The sequence below is a fragment of the Molossus molossus genome, unplaced genomic scaffold (assembly GCF_014108415.1).
Source record: "Molossus molossus isolate mMolMol1 unplaced genomic scaffold, mMolMol1.p scaffold_m16_p_2, whole genome shotgun sequence".
NCBI lineage: Eukaryota > Metazoa > Chordata > Mammalia > Chiroptera > Molossidae > Molossus > Molossus molossus.
The window spans coordinates 42,076,421-42,093,414 of NW_023425355.1; the positions used below are offsets into that span (position 1 = coordinate 42,076,421).

General features: G+C 37.5%; 1 non-coding gene across 1 annotated transcript; it reads left to right on the top strand.

Moving 5' to 3' along the window:
* The first annotated feature begins 9,547 nt into the window (after positions 1-9,547).
* LOC118636798 lies at positions 9,548-9,650 on the top strand. The gene has a single exon (XR_004960779.1). It is a non-coding gene; the product is annotated as a U6 spliceosomal RNA (small nuclear RNA).
* The last annotated feature ends 7,344 nt before the right edge of the window (positions 9,651-16,994 follow it).

A 16,994-nucleotide genomic window follows, 5' to 3' on the forward strand; every position in this document is an offset into this window, starting at 1 on the left:
TTTTTCACAGTGGCTCCACCAGTCTGCATCCCTACCAGTGGTGTACAAGAGTCCCATTTTTTCCACACCCTCGCCAAACAACACTTGTTGTTTGATGATTTGCTGAGAGCGGCCATTCTGGCAGGAGTGAGGTGATACCTCATAGTTGTTTTAATTTGCATCTCTCTGATGATTAGTGATGTTGAGCATTTCTTCATATGTCTCTTAGCCATTTGTATGTCCTGTTTGGAGAGGTGTCTATTTAGGTCCTTTGCCCATTTTATAATTGGGTCCTTTGTCTTTCTTTTGTTGAGTTGTATGAGCACTCTATATATTTTGGAAATTAACCTCTTATCAAATGCATTTTTGGCGATTATGGTCTCCCATATAGTGGGCTCCCTTTACATTTTGATGGTTTTTCTAGTTTTGCAGTTTGATGTAATCCCATTTGTTCATTTTTTCTTTTGTTTCTGTTGCCTTAGGTTTTGTATTAGTGAAAATTCTGCTGTGTATAATGTCTGAGATTTTGTTGCCTACATTTTCTTCTAGAATTTCTATGGATTCATGTGTTACATTTAATCCTTTTATCCATTTTGAGTTTATCCTGATGTATAGTGTAAGTTGGTGTTTTAGCTTCATTTTTTGCAGGTAGCTGTCCAATTTTCACAACACCATTTATTGAAAAAACTGTCTTGACTGCACTGTATGCTCTTGCCATCTTTGTCAAGTATTAATTGAACATATTGTCTTGGGTCTATTTCTGGGTTCTCTATTCAGTTCTATTGATCTCTCTGCTTGTTCTTGTGCCAGTACCAGGCTGTTTTGATTACAGTGGCTTTGTAGTAGATCCTGAAATTTGGCAATGTGATTCCTCCAACGTTGTTCTTCTTTTTCAAGATTGCTGGGGCTATTCGGGGTATATTTTGCTTCCATATAAATTTTTGGAGTATTTGTTCTTGTTCTGTGAAGTATGTCGTTGGAATTTTGATGGGGATTGCATTGAATCTATAGATTGCTTTGGGTAGTATGGACATTTTAATGATGTTAATTATTCCAATCCATGAACAAGGTATATGCTTACACTTCTTTATATCTTCCTCTATTTCATTTTTAATGACCTATAGTTTTCGATGAAGGGGTCTTTTACTTTGTTGGTTAAGTTTATTCCTAGTTATCTTAATTTTTTTCTTTGTGATGGTAAATGGGATTATCATTTTAGTTTCTCTTTCTGTGATATCATCATTGGTGTATAAGAACGCCATTGATTTCTTGATGTTAATTTTGTATCCTGCTACTTTGCCAAATTTATTTATTAAGTCTAGTAAATTTTGATAGAGTAAGGTTTTCTATGTATAATACTATGTCATCTGCAAATAATGACAGTTTCACTTCATCCTTTCCAGTTTGGATCCCTTTTATTTTTTCTTGCTGTCTGATTGCTGTGGCTAAGACTTTCAGTGCTATATTAAATAAGAGTGGCTAAAGTGGGCATCCTTGCCTTGTTCCTGTTCTTAAGGGAAATGCTTTTAGTTTTTGCCCATTGAGTATGACGTTGGCTGTAGGTCTTTCATATATGGCCTTTATTATGTCGAGATGCGACCCCTCTATTCCCACATTGCTGAGCATTTTTGTCAAAATGGGTATTGGATTTTGTTGAATACATTTTCAGCATCTATTGATATGATCATATTGTTTTCACTTTTCCTTTTGTTTATGTGGTGTATCACATTTATTGACTTGCTAATATTGTACCATACTTGCATGCCTGGGATGAAACTTACTTGGTCATGATTGATAATTTTTTTGATGTATTGCTGAATCTGATTTGTTAATATTGGGTTATGGATTTTGGCATTTGTGTTCATCAGGGATATTGACTTGTAATTTTCTTTCTTTGTGGTGGTTTTCTCCGGTTTTGGAATTAGGATTATGCTGGCCTCATAAAATGAGTTTGGAAGGGTTCTATCTTCTTGAATTTTTTGTAATAATTTGAGGAGAATATGTATTAGATCTATTTTTAATGTTTGGTAAAACTCCCCCATGAAGCCATCTGGGCCTGGGCTTTTGTTTTCTGGGAGAGTCTTGATTACATCTTTACTTTCCTTAGTTGTTATTGGTCTGTTCAAGTTTTCTATCTCTTCCTGCTTCAGTTTTGGGAGGTTGTGTGTTTCAAGAAATCTGTCCATTTCTTTTACATTGTCTAATTTGTTGGCGTATACTTGTACATAGTATGTTTCAATGATCCTTAGTATTTCTGTGGTGTTAGTTGTTATTTCTCCTCCTTCATTTCTGACTTTGTGTATTTGGGTTCTCTCTTTTTGTTTCTTGGTAAGTCTGGCTAAAGGTCCATCAATCTTCTTTATCTTTTCAAGGAACCAGCTTTTGTTTTCATTGATCTTTTGAAAAAAAAAATTTTTTTTTTAGTCACTATGTCATTTATTTCTGCTCTAACCTTTACTATTTCCTTCCTCCTACTATCTTTGGGAATTTTTTGTTTGTTTGTTCGTTTACTTTCTAGTTCTTTAAGTTGTATGGTTAGAAAGTCAATTAGGAATTTTTCTTGTTCTCTGAAGTATTCCTGTCTTGCTATGTACATTCCTCTCAGGAATGCTTTAGCTATCACCCATAAATATTGTGTTGCTGTATGTTTGTTTTCATTGGTTTCCAGGTAGTTTTTAATTTCTTCCTTGATCTTGTTAGTAAGCAATTTGTTGTTTAATAACATGCTATTTAGCCTCCAAGTGTTTGAATGTTTTCATGTGTTTTTATTGTAATTGAGTTTTAGTTTCATGCCGCTGTGATCTGAGAAGATGCTTGATATGATTTCAATTTTTTTGAATTTGTGTCCTAACATGCGGTCTATCTTTGAGAATGACCTACGTGCATTTGAGAAGAATGTATATTCTGCAGCTTTGACGTGAAATGTTCTGTAAATATCAATTAAGTCCAACTGATCTAGTTTGTCTTGTAGGGGATCTATGTTCTTGTTAATTTTTTGTCAAGAAGATCTATCCAGTTGTGTCAGTGGTGTGTTAAAGTCACCCACAATAATTGTGTTGCTATAGATCTCTCCCTTGAAGTCCTCCAGAAGTTTTTCAATATATTTTAGTGCTCTTGTATTTGGTGTTTATATGTTTACAAGGGTTATATCCTCTTGTTAGATTTCTCCTTTTAATATTATTTAGTGACCTTCTCTGTCTCTTATTATGTCCCTTGTTTGGAAGTCTATCTTACCAGATATGAGTATTGCTACACCAGCTTTTTTTTTGTTTTTTTCCATTTGCTTGGAACATTTTTTTCCATCTTTTCACTTTCATCCTGTGTGAGTATTTTGTTGTGAGGTGGGTCTCTTGCAGACATCATATATATGGGTTGTGTTTATTTATTTATTTATTTAATCCAATCAGCTAACCTATATCTTTTGATTGAAGCATTTAATCCATTTATATTTAATGTAATTATTGATAGATAGATATTAGTTGCCATTTTAATTTTATGACTGGGTCTCTCTCTCTCTCTCTCTCTCTCTCTCTCTCTCCTTCTTCTTTTTCTTCTTACAAGAGTCCCTTCAGCATTTCTTGCAGTGCTAGTTTGGTGGTGTTAAATTCCTTTAGCTTTTTTTTTAATCCATGAAGTTCTTTATTTCTCCTTCAATTTTCAATGATAACCTTGCTGGATAGAGTAGTCTTGGGTTCAAAACCTTGCCTTGCATTACTTTGTACACTTCATGCCACTCCCTTCTGGCCTTCATAGTTTCTATTGAGAAATCAGCTGACCGTTTAATGGCAGCTCCCTTGTAGGTAACTTTCTGCCTCTCTCTTGCTTCCTTTAAGATTCTTTCTTTGTCTTTAATGTATTCCATTTTTATTATGATGTGTCTACCTGGAGGTCTTCTGGAGTTCATTCTGCTTGGGGCTCTCTGTGTTTCCTAGACTTGTGTGACTTTTTTCTTCACCAATTTAGGGTAGTTTTCTGTCATTATTTCTTCAAACAGTTTCTCTATTTTGTTCTCAAATTATTCTCCTTGTGGTATCCCTGTAATGCGAATGCTGTTACCTTTTATATTGCCCCACAGTTCCCTTACACTTTTCTCCTGATTTAATTTTTTTTTTTTTTCATTTGCTACTCTATTTGATTGTTTTTCTCTACCTTGTCTTCAAAGTTGCTGTTTCGGTCTTCAGCTTTTTCTAATCTACTATTAAACCCTTCTAAGGTATTTTTCATAACAGCTATGTCATTCTTTATTTTCTCTTGGTTTTTATGCATGGCTTTTACCTCCTTTTTAAGCTGAACTAGTTTCCAGTGAGCTCTTCATAATTTTTATTAAGTTGCTTGTAGTTCTCAGCAAATTTTTTGTGCGTCCTTAAAATCATTGCTTTGAATTCATTAACTGACAAGTTGCTGTCTTCTGTTTCCTTTAGTTCCTTTTCTGGTGATTCCTCTTTTTCTTTCCTTTGGGTGTTGTTTCTCTGTCTCACCATTTTAGCCGTCTGGTAGTTCTAGACCCACTGAGAATTATTTGGATGTGTATACAGCTCACTGAATATCAAATAATGCTACTGTGACTTCCAGACTTTTTTGTTGTGTGTCACCTCTTGCTTGCGGTGGATCCTGGAGGATTGACTACTCAGGGTTGGAATTGGTGTATCCTGGTAGGTGCTACAGCTGGATCAAGTGGGCTCCTCTAGAGCTGTGTTCCTAGCTGGTCATGTGTAGCTCAGGCTTTTTTGGAGCCACACTCCCTGCTCGTACTGTGGGCAATTGGATTTCCCAGTCCCTTTGGAGACCTGACTCCACACCTATATTGTGGGTATCTGCGTCACACAGGTCTCTCTTGTACCCCAGCACCCCGCAGGTCTCACAGGCAGCTGAATCACACAGTCCCATTGGAGACTGGGAGCTGAGCCTATCTTGTGAGCAGCTGGGTCCCACAGGCCTCTCTGGTGCTTCAGCACTTCACAGGTCCCATGGGTAACTGGATTTCACAGTCCCTTTGGAAAACTGGCTTTAAGCCTATCTTGTGAGCAGCTCAGTTGCACAGGCCTCTCTGGTGCTCCCACACCCTGCAAGTCCCAAAGGCAGGCAGCTGGATTACACCAGTTCATCTGGGGCTCTGGTTTCCCACCACTCTTGTGGCCTGTTGTGTCGCACAGGCCTCTGTGGAGCCCCATGTCCCACTGCTGGTGGCTGGGGAGTGCTGCTGCCCCTGGGGCTCAACTTCTCCGCAGCCTTTTCTGTAGTTTTTGGGGATGAGTCTCAGCTGCGAGTCTGTGCTTCTGTTGTCTTGGGATAGATGTCTCCTCCCCAGTCTCTGTTGCTGGGGATATATCTCAACTCTGATTGGGCTGCTACTATGGGGGACAGTGCTGGGATCCAGGCCTTCTCTGGCTTCTACAGTGGGCACCTTGGCAACTCCACTACTGTGCACTGTTCAGTGTTGACACAGGGTGTCCACTAGTCCAATGGTGCCAGGTGCACTGGTGTGCCTAGGGTCCTGGGCACTATCCACTCCCACTGTCTCCTCCCAGGGAAGACCCAGGATTTACCAAAATGGTGGGACCTCCCTGTGGCACAGGAAGATGTGCCCTGGAGAACAGGTTACCAAGCTAGCCAGCTGCTCCTGTCCACAGCACAGAAACCTTCTGCTTCACATCTCTGCACTGCACAAGTTTGGTCATCTACCTTCATGTTCACTCACACTCTCTCATACACTAATTCATTCTCTCACACACTCAACCTCCTTCCAGTCCTACCTGCCACCATATTTTTAAATTAAAAGTTTTTAATAGTAAAATTAATTATTTCTTAGAATGTTTATGCACAAGTATAGGCCTATTGCTTAAGGTTGTATAAAGAATGTCAAATCATGTGCTGGACTTAGAAATCTGATTCTGTCAAGACATATGCTTCTTTAAGAGAATGATTCCATATTCACCTATTTTTCTCAGAATGTGTCAAATTAAACTGGCTGATGTTACTCAGTGGTTGAGCATGGATCCATGCACCAAGAAGTTACAAGTTTGATTCCGAGTCAGGGCAAATGACCAGGTTGGTGGGCATGCGGGAGGTGGCCAATTGATGTTCTCACTCATCAGTGTTTCTATCTCTCTCTCCCTCTTCATCTTTCTCTAAAATCGTTTTTAAAATTTTAAAAGAATGAGAAAAAACTGTGTTAAACAGTCCCCCATAAAGGAATCAACCATAAATATTTATGCCAGTCACCTGAGGCAATAAAAATACTTGTATACAAGCCAGAGCCCTGGAAATATTGTAAATTATTCACTAATAATTGGTGACTTATAAGTTTAGATGTCTACTTTCTTAAGAAATATAAGAGTAGACCACCATGTTTACTTTATACATCTATATGAGGTATTTCTCTCTGGGTTGTAATAAACTTATTGTCTAACCTGAGTAGAAAGCTGGGAAAAATCAGTTAGTGGAGTAAATTTTGTTTTTGTTTTTAGTGTTAATAATACATTTTTCTCCAGGACCATGGTTGCTCATCAAAACAGAAACCCATCAGAAAAAGTGAAGAGAGCTAATTCATATTTAATTTTTTGCGTTCTTTGTTGACTCTTCATACATATTAAAAAGATGGCTGGAAAAATAATAAAAAAATGAAAAAATTTAATGGAAAAAATTTATTGTAATAAACCATTATATGACTATTATATTTAAGTGCTTTTAAAATACATTTCAACGAAAAAGAAGCTAAGAAGATGGTGGCTGGCAGAACCAAAGGGAAAGTGACTGTGTGAGAGAATGAGCTTGTGTGTGAGAGAGTGTGAGTGGATGTGGGGGTGAACCATAAAACTCGTGCAGAGCAAAGCCACGGAGCAGAAGGTTCCTGTGCTGTGGATGGGAGCAACTGGCTACCATGGTAAGCTGCTCTTCAGGGCACTTTTCCATGTGCTGTGGGGAGGTCTCACCATTTTGGAAGATCCCGGGTATTCCCTGGGAGGAGGCAGTGTGAGAAGATGGGGCCCAGCAACCTGAGCCCACCAGTGCAGCTGGCACCATCAGAGCAGTGGACACTCTGTGTCAACACAGACCAGTGCACAGTAGTGGAGCTCTCAAGGTGCCGATCATGGAAGCTTCAGACAACCAGGAGCCCAGCACCATCCCCCATAGTAGCAGTCAGATCAGAGTCAATAAAGGCTGGGGAACAGATATCCATCCCCAGACAATAGAAGCAGAAACCAGCAGTTGAGACCCATTTCCAAAAACTACAGTAAAAGCTGAGTAGGAGTTGAGCCCCACAGGGCAGAAGCACTCTTCAGCTGCCAGCTGTGGGACCTGGGGCTCCACAGAGGCCTGTGAGGTCCAGCAGTTCACAAGATCAGTGAGAAGCCTGAGCCCAAGAGAAACTGGGGCAATCCAGCTGCCCGCCAAAGGAATTTCAGGGTGCAGGGGCAACACAGAGGCTGGTACAATCCAGCAAAAAAAAGTGTGATCCAGTTACCCATGGTACCCATGGGGTGCTGAAGCACCAGAGAGGCCAGTGTGACCAACCAGGGACTGTGCCATCCAGTCACCTGTGGGACCTGTGGGGTGTTGAATCACCACAGAGGCCTGTGAAACACAGCAGTTCATAAGATAGGCATAAAAACGGGTCCAAAAATGGACTGTAAGATCCAGTTACCTGTGAAAAATGCAGGTGCAGGGGCACCAGAGAGGCCTGTGCAACCCAGCTGCACACAAGATAGGCATAAAGGATGTGATAACAGAGGCAGAGTTAATAGAAGCTACACAGACAATCTCCCAGGACCAAATGGGTATTACCACTAAAATAAAGACAAATCCTCAGATAAAAAGCAACAGAAAAGCAGCAGCACAAGACCATATTACCAGGGACACTGGTAGGATCTGCGGAGGCATGCAAAGATAGCAGGCTGGAACCCCGAGGACAGCAGCAGTCTTAGCTGTGAGCAGAGCCCTTGGGGAATAATGACCAAGCCAGCTCCTCAGCATAGAGAGCTGGGACAGGGTTTTAAAATAGCCACATCCACTGACATGGGACTACAGCCAAGAAAGGGCAGACTGGGCTGGAACTATGTGGGGAACACTTAGAGTTTTTGTTGAGTTGGGGCCACAAAGGACAGTGTCCAGTGTGTTCCTTCTCAGAGCTGTGGGTAAAAGCAGAAGTCTCCCACTCAAAGATTCAAACTTTCCCAGATGAGGCAAAAAACAAAAAAACAAATATAGAGGCCCATTAACAACCAGCATTTATCCCATACTCTGGAAATTCTCTTATGCAGAACACCAGGGCTACATTCCAAGGCACTGGGTAACTGAGACTACTAACCTCCAATAAAAAGCTAGAGGATAACTGAACGATTCCTGGGACTACCAATCTACACAGAAAAGTAAGACTTGACAATGGTGTTTAACATGGGCCCACCCAAGCTCATCCAAACACAGGAGAGGGGGCCAAAAAGAGCAGAACAACAACACCCACTGGGAAATTTGGCAGGCTCCAAAATCCACTAAAATAGCCAAAATGGTGAAATAAAGAAACAAATCCCAAATGAAAGAACAAGAGAAATCTATCAAAGATAAGATAAATGAAATCCACTTAAGCAAATTATCAGAGTTAGGGTTCGGAGCGATGATCTTGAGAAAGCTCAACAGCATGAGTAAAAACGTCAGTACCATGAGTAAACATATAGAAATATTGAAAACCAAACAAGTGGAAATGTAGAATGACATAGCAAAAATTAAGAACACTTTGGAAGAAATAATAAGCAGAGTACAAAAAGCTGAGGACCAGATTAGTGACTTAGAAGATAGGGTAGAAAAAAACAACCAATCAGAAAACCAATAAAAAACAAACAAACAATTAAATAACAGGAAGATTGCTTAAGAGAAATATAGGTCAACCGGAAATATAGTAGCATTCGTATCATAGGAGTCTCCAAAGAGGAAGAAAATGGGCAAGAGTTAAAGAATATATTTGAAGAAATAGTGACAGAAAACTTTCCTAGCATAGTTAAGGAAGAAGGCATTCAAGTTCAAAAAAGACAGAGAGCACCAAGTAAGAAGAATGCAAACAGGCCCACACCAAGACACACAGTAATTAAAATGCCAAAAATTAAAGACAAAGAGAGAATCCTAAAGGCAGCAAGAGATAAGCAACAGGTTACCTACAAAGGAAACCTTATAAGGCTTTCAGCTGAGTTCTAAACAGAAACACTACAGGCCAGAAGGGAGTGGCATGAAGTAATCAAGGTCATGAAAAACAAAGATCTTTATTCAAGACTATTCTACCCAGCAAGGCTATCATTCAAAATAGAAGGCCAAATAAAGAGCTTCAAGAACAAAACAAACAAACAAACAAACAAACAAAATAATAAAAAAAAACAAAAACAAAGCTAAGAAAATACATTAACACCAAAACAGCTCTGTGAGATATGCTGAAAGGACTGCTGTATGATGTAATTAGTAGAAAAAATAGAAAGAAAAATATAACCACACTAAACAAAAATGACAATAAATAAGAACATATCAATTATCACCTTAAATGTGAATGGTTTGAATGCTCTGATAAGAAGACACCGAGTACTGCTTGCTTCGGCAGCACATACACTAAAATCAGAACCATACAGAGAAAGGTAGCATGGCTCCTTCATAAAAATGACACAAAAATTTGTGAAGCATTCCACATTTTGATAGGTAATAACATTTGCATCATAGGAGTCCCTGAAGAGGAAAAAAATAGGTAAGGGTTAGAGAATATATTTTTTTAAAAAATGACAGAAACCTTTCCTAATTTGATGAAGGAACAAGGCATTCAAGTTCAAGAAGCACAGAGAGCCCCAAGTAAGAACACAAACAGGCCCACAGCAAGACAAATAGTAATTAAAATGCCAAAAAATTAAAGACAAAGAGAGAATACTAAAAGCAGCAGGAAAGAAGCAACAAGTAAACTACAAAGAAACAACCAAAGGCTCTCATATGAGTTCTCAACAGAAACACTACAGGCCAAAAGGGAATTGCATGAAATAATCAAGTTTAAAAAAGAATCTGAATCCAAGACTACTCTACCAAGCAAGGCTATCATTCAAAATAGAATGACAAATAAAAAGCTTCTCAAACAAAAAAAGTCGAAGGGAATACATTAGCACCAACCCAATGCTGCAAGAAATGTTAAAAGGACTTCTGTAATTGGCAGGAGAAATGGGAAGAAACATAGAAACACACTAAATAAAAATGGCAATAAATAAGTACATATCAATAAACACCTTAAATGTAAATAGACTGAATGCTCCCATAAAAAGACACACGGTAGCTGATTGGATAAGAAAGCATGACTCATTTATATGTTGTTTACAAGAGAACCATCTCACAAAAAAAGTCTCACATAGGTTGAAAGTGAAGGGATGGAAAAAAATCTTCCAAGCAAATGGAAAGGAAAAAAAGAGATGGGGTAGCAACACTCATATCTGATAAAATAGATTTCAAAATGAAGGCCATAATAAGAGACAAAGAAGGCCACTACATAATACTGAAAGGATCTATCCAACAGGCAGATATAACCTTGATAAATATATAGGCATACAATATAGGAGCAACAAAATATATTAACAATCTTCTGGAGGACTTCAAAGGAGAAATCGATAGCAATACAATCATAGCAGGGGACATCAACACCCCGCTGACATCACTGGATAGATCCTCTAGACAAAAAATTAGCAAGGAATCAGAGACTCTAAATGAAGCACTAGAACAAATGGATTTAATAGATATCTACAGAGAATTATACCCCAAAACTACAGAACTCACATTCTTCTCAAGTGCACATGGGACATTCTCAAAGATAGACCACATGTCAGGGCACAAACTAAGTCTCTACAAGTACAAGAAGACTGAAATCATATCAAGCATCTTCTCAGATCACAATGGCTTGAAACTAGAAATCAATTGCCAGAAGAACATACCGAGACATATGACTCATGGAAGCTAAATAGCATGTTATTAAACAATGAATGGGTTACCAAGGAGATCAAGGAAGAAATTAAAAACTTCCTAGAAAACAATGAAAATGACGACACAACACAAAATCTATGGGATGCAGCAAAAGCAGTTCTGAGAGGGAAGTTCATAGCACTACAGGCCTACCTCAAAAAATAAGAAAAATCTCTAATAGACTATTTAACCACACAACTTAAAAAACTAGAGAGCAAACAAAAAGAAAACCCCAGAGCAAGTAGAAGGAAGGAAATAGTAAAGATCGGGGCAGAAATAAATGACAAAGAGACAAAAAACAAAACAAAACAATTCAAAGGATCAATGAAACAAAGAGCTGATTTTTCGAAAAGATAAAAAAGATTGATGGACCCTTAGCTAGATTCACCAAGAAACAAAGAGAGAGAACCCAAATACACAAAATCAGAAATGAAAGAAGAGAAGTAACAACTGACACCACAGAAATACAAAAGATCATTAACAACTATTATGAACAATTATATGGCAAAAAATTCGACAATCTAAGCAAAATGGGCAAATTTCTAGAAACACATAGTCTCCCTAAACTGGACCAGATAGAAATAGAAAACGTGAACAGACCAATAACAACAGAATAAATTGAAGATGGAATCAAGATTTTCCTAGCAAACAAAAGCCCAGGCCCGGATGGCTTCATGGGGGAATTTTAGCGAACATTCAAATAAGAACTAACACCCATTCTCCTAAAACTATTTAAAAAAATTCAAGAAGAAGAAGACTTCCAAACTCATTTTATGAAGGTAACCTAATTCTAATTCCAAAACTAAATAAGGACAATACAAAGAAAGAAAACTACACGCCAACATCTCTGATGAACATAGATGCCAAAATCCTGGACAAAATACTAGCAAATTGGATTCAGCAATACACCAAAAATATTATCCACCATGGCAAATTGGGGTTCATCCCAGGGATGCAAGTTTGGTACAATATTTGCAAATCAATAAACTGATACACCACATAAATAAAATGAAGAATAAAAACCTCACGATCATATTAATAGATGCCGAAAAAGCCTTTGACAAAACCCAGCCTTCATTTCTGATCAAAATGATCAGCAATGTGGGAATAGAGGGATCATATGTCGACATAATAAAGGCCATATATGAAAGACCTACAGCCAACATCATACTCAATGGGCAAAAACTAAAAGCATTTTCCTTAAGAACAGGAACAAGGCAAGGATGCCCACTTCCGCCACTCTTATTTAACGTAGTACTAGAAGTCTTAGCCACAGCAATCAGACAGGAAGAAAACATAAAAGGGATCCAAATTGGAAAGGAGTCATTATTTGCAGATGACATGATACTATATATAGAAAACCCCAAGGAATCCATCAAAAATGCACTAGACTTAATAAATGAATTTGGAAATGTAGCAGGATACAAAAAACGTCAAGAAATCGATGGCATTCTTATAGAGCAATGATGAACTCACAGAAATAGAAACTATGAAAACAATCCCATTTACCATTGTGGCAAAAAAATTAAGATACCTAGGAATAAACTTAACCAAAGAAATAATGGACCTATTCGCAGAAAACTAATGGTCATTGAAAAAAGAAATAGAGGAAGATACAAAAAAGTGGAAGGACATACCCTGTTCATGGATTGGAAGAATTAGCATCATTAAAATGTCCATATTACCCAAAACAATCTGTAGATTCAATGCCATTCTCATTAAATACAATGGCATACTTCACAGAATTAGAACAATTACTTCAAAAGTTCATATGGAACCAAAAAAGACCTCCAATAGCCACAGCACTCTTGAAAAGAATAACAAAGTTGGAGGGATCACATTACCAGAATTCAGGTTACTACAAAGCCACTGTAATCAAAACAGCCTGGTACTGGCACAAGAACAGGCATACAGACCAGTGGAACAGAACAGAGAACCCAGAAATGGACCCAGGGCAAAATGCTCAATTAATATTTGACAAAGGTGGCAAGAGTACACAGTGCAGTTAGGACAGCCTCTTTAAAAATGGTATTGGGAAAATTGGACAGCTACATGCTGAAAACTGAAACTAGGCCATCAACTTATACCCTACAGAAGAATAAACTCAAAATGGATAAAAGACTTTAATGTAACTCATGAATCCATTAAAATCCTAGAAGAAACTGTAGGAAACAAAATTTCAGACATCATACGCAGCAGAATTTTCAGTGATATATCACCTAAGGCAATAGAAACAAAGGAGAAAAGGAACACATGGGACTACATCAAACTAAAAAGCTTCTGCACAGCGAAAGATAAAATCATCAAACTGGAAAGGTTACACACTGTATGGGAGAGCATAATTACCAATGATATATCAGATAAGGGGTTAATTTCCAATATATATAGAGAGTGCTCATACAACTCCACAAAAGGAAGACAAAGAAGTCAATTAAAAAATGGACAGAGGAAGTAAATAGACACCTCTTCAAACCGGACTTACAAATGGTAAAAACATATGAAATAATGCTCAACATCACTAATCATCATATAGATGGAAATTAAGACAACAATGAGGTATCACCTAATACCTCTCAAATTGGCCGCCATCAACAAATCATCAAACAACTAGTGTTGGCGAGGGTGTGGAGAAAAGGGGACTCTAGTACACTGCTGGTGGGAATGCAGACTGGTGCAGCCACTATGGAATACAATATGGTGTTATCTCAAAAAATTAAAAATTGAACTTTCATTTTACCCAGTGATCCCACTTCTAGGAATATACCCTAAGAAGCCTGAAACCAATCAGAAAGAATATATGTACCCCCATGTTTGTAGCAGCACTATTTATAATAGCTAAGATCTGGAAACAGCCCAAATGTCCACAAGTAGACGAATGGATCAAAAATCTGTGGTACATATACACAACGGAGTACTATGCAGCTGTAAGAAAGAAAGATCTCTTATCTTTTGAGACGACATGGAGGACCCTGGAAAGTATTATACTGTAAAACCAGCCAAAGAGAGAAAGACAGGTATCATATGATCTCACTTATTTGTGGAATATAATGAACATAACAGTCTGAGGAATGGGGTAGTCCCAGAAACATGGAAGTGCAATACAGACTGACAATTTCCAGAAGAGAGTGTTGTGGGGGAGAGATAAACCCCAGAACTTATATGCATGTATGCATGAACAGTGGACATGGACAACAAAGCTGGGAACAAGACGGGGAAGGGGAGAGGGTGGTATCAGTGGAGGAAAAAGGAGAAACATCTGTAACAAAAATAAATTAATTAATTAATACAAAATAAATAAAAATAAAAAATGAGAAAAAGACACAGTAGCTGACTGGATAAGGAAGCATGACTCACATATATGTTGTTTACAAGAGACTCACCTCACAACAAAAGACTCACATAGGTTGAAAGTGAAGAGATGAAAAAAAAGTCTTTCAAGCTAACAGATTGAAAAAAAAGGTGGCATTGCAATACTCATCTCTAAAAAAGTAGATTTCAAAATGAAGGCCATAATTAGAGACAAAGAAGGCCACTACATAATATTGAAAGTATCTATCCAACAGAAAATATAACTTTGATTATCATATATGCACCAAATATAGGAGCACCACATATATTAAAATCTTCTGGAAGACTTCAAAGAGAAACAAACAGCAATGCAATCATAGCAGGGACTTCAACACCCTGCTGACATCACTGGATAAATCTTCTAGACAGAAAATTAACAAGAAAACACAGACTCTAAATGAAGCGCTAGATAAAATATATTTAATAGATATCTACAGAGAATTACACCTCAAAACTGCAGAATTTACATTCTTCTCAAGTGCACATGGGACATTCTCAAAGATAAACCATATGTTAGGACACATATTAAGTCTCTACAAGTTCAAGAAGATTGAAATCCTATCAAGCACCTTCTCAGATCACAATGGCATGAAACTAGAATTCAATTGCAACAAGAACATGCAAAGACATTTGAACACATGGAAGCTAAACAGAATGTTATTAAACAATGAATGGGTTACCATGGAGATCAAGAAAGAAATTAAAACTATCTGGGAAACCAATGCAAATCAAAACAGAACAGCAAAAAAATCTATGGGATTCAGTAAAAGCAGTTCTGAGAGTAAAGTTCGTAGCACTACAGACCTAACTCAGAAAGCTAGAAAAATTTCTAATAGTCTATCAAACCACACATCTCAAAGACTAGAAAGTAAACAAAAGAAAACCCCAGAGCAAATAGAAGGAAGGAAATAATAAAGATCGGAGCAGAAATAAATGACATGAAGACAAAAAACATACAAAGAATCAATGAAAGAAAAAGCTGGGTCTTTGAAAACATAAACAAATAGATGGACTCTTAGTAACACTCAACAAGAAACAAAAAGAGAGAAGCCAAATACACAAAATCAGAGATAAAACAGAAGAAATAATAATTGACACTGCAGAAATACAAAGAATTGTTAACAAATATTATGAACAATTTTACAGCAAGAAATTTGACAATCTAAGCTAAATGGACAAATTTCTAGAAACACATTGTATTTCAAAACTGAACCGGGATGAGATAGAACACTTGAACAGAACAATAACAATAGAAAAAATTGAAGATGTAATCAAGACAGTCGCAGCAAACAAAAGCCCAGCCTCGGATGGCTTCACTGGGGACATTTTACCGAACATTCAAAGAAGAACTAATACCCATTCTCCTCAAAATATTTCAAAAAATTCAAGAAGGAAGATTTCCAAACTTGTAAGAGGCCAGCATAATTCTAATTCCAAAACCAGAAAAAGATACTACAAAGATAGAAAACTACAGGCCAATATCCCTGATAAACACAGATGCCAAAATCCTGAACAAAATACTAGCAAATCGAATCCAGCAATACATCAAAAAAATTATTCACCACGACCAAGTAATATTTATCCCAGGGCTGCAAGCCTGGCACAATATTTGCAAATCAATAAATGTGATACACCACATAAACAAAATGAAAGATAAAAATCATATGATCATATCAATAGACACTGAAAAAGTATTCTCAAAATCCAGCACCCATTTCTGATTAAAATGCTCAGCATTATGGGAATAGAGGGATTATATCTCGACATAATAAAGGCCATATTTGAAAGACCTACAGCCAACATCATACTCAATGGGTAAAAAATAAAGCATTTCCTTCAAGACGAGGAACAAGACAAGAATGCCCACTTTCGCCATGCGTATTTAACATGGTACTGAAAGTCTTAGCAGCACTAATCAGACACAAAGTAAAAATAATAGGGATATAATTTAGAAAGGAGAAAGTGAAACTGTCATTATTTGCAGATGACATGATACTATATGTAGAAAACCCAAAGACTTCATCAAAATTTTTCTAGACTGAATAAATGATTTGGCAAAGTAACAGGATCCAAAATTAACGTAAAAAAATTGATGGCATTCTTATACACCAATGATGAAGTCACAGAAAGAGTAACTAAGAAAACAATCCCATTTACCATCACAACAAAAAAAAATAAGATACCAAGAAATAAACTTAACCAAATAAATAAAGGACCTATTCATAGAAAACTACAGGTCATTGAATAAAGAAATAGAGGGAGATATAGAAAAATGGAAGCACATACCTTGTTCATGGATTGGAAGAATTCACATCATTAAAATGTCCATACTACCCAAAGCAATCTAGAGTGTCAATGCAATCCCCATCAAAATACCAAAGACGTATTTCACAGAACTAGAATAAATACTTCAAAAGCTTATATGAAACCAAAAAAGACCCCAAATAGCCACAGCAATCTTGCAAAAGAACACTGTTGGAGGGATCCCATTACAACATTTCAGGTTATACTACAAAGCCACTGTAATCAAAACAGCCTGGTACTGGCACAAGAACAGGAATATAGACCAGTGGAACAGAACAGAGAACCCAGAAATGGACCCAAGGCAATACGCTCAATTCATATTTGACAAAGGTGGCAAGAGCATACAGTGGAGTAAAGACAGCCTCTTTAATAAATGGTGTTGGGAAAATAGAACA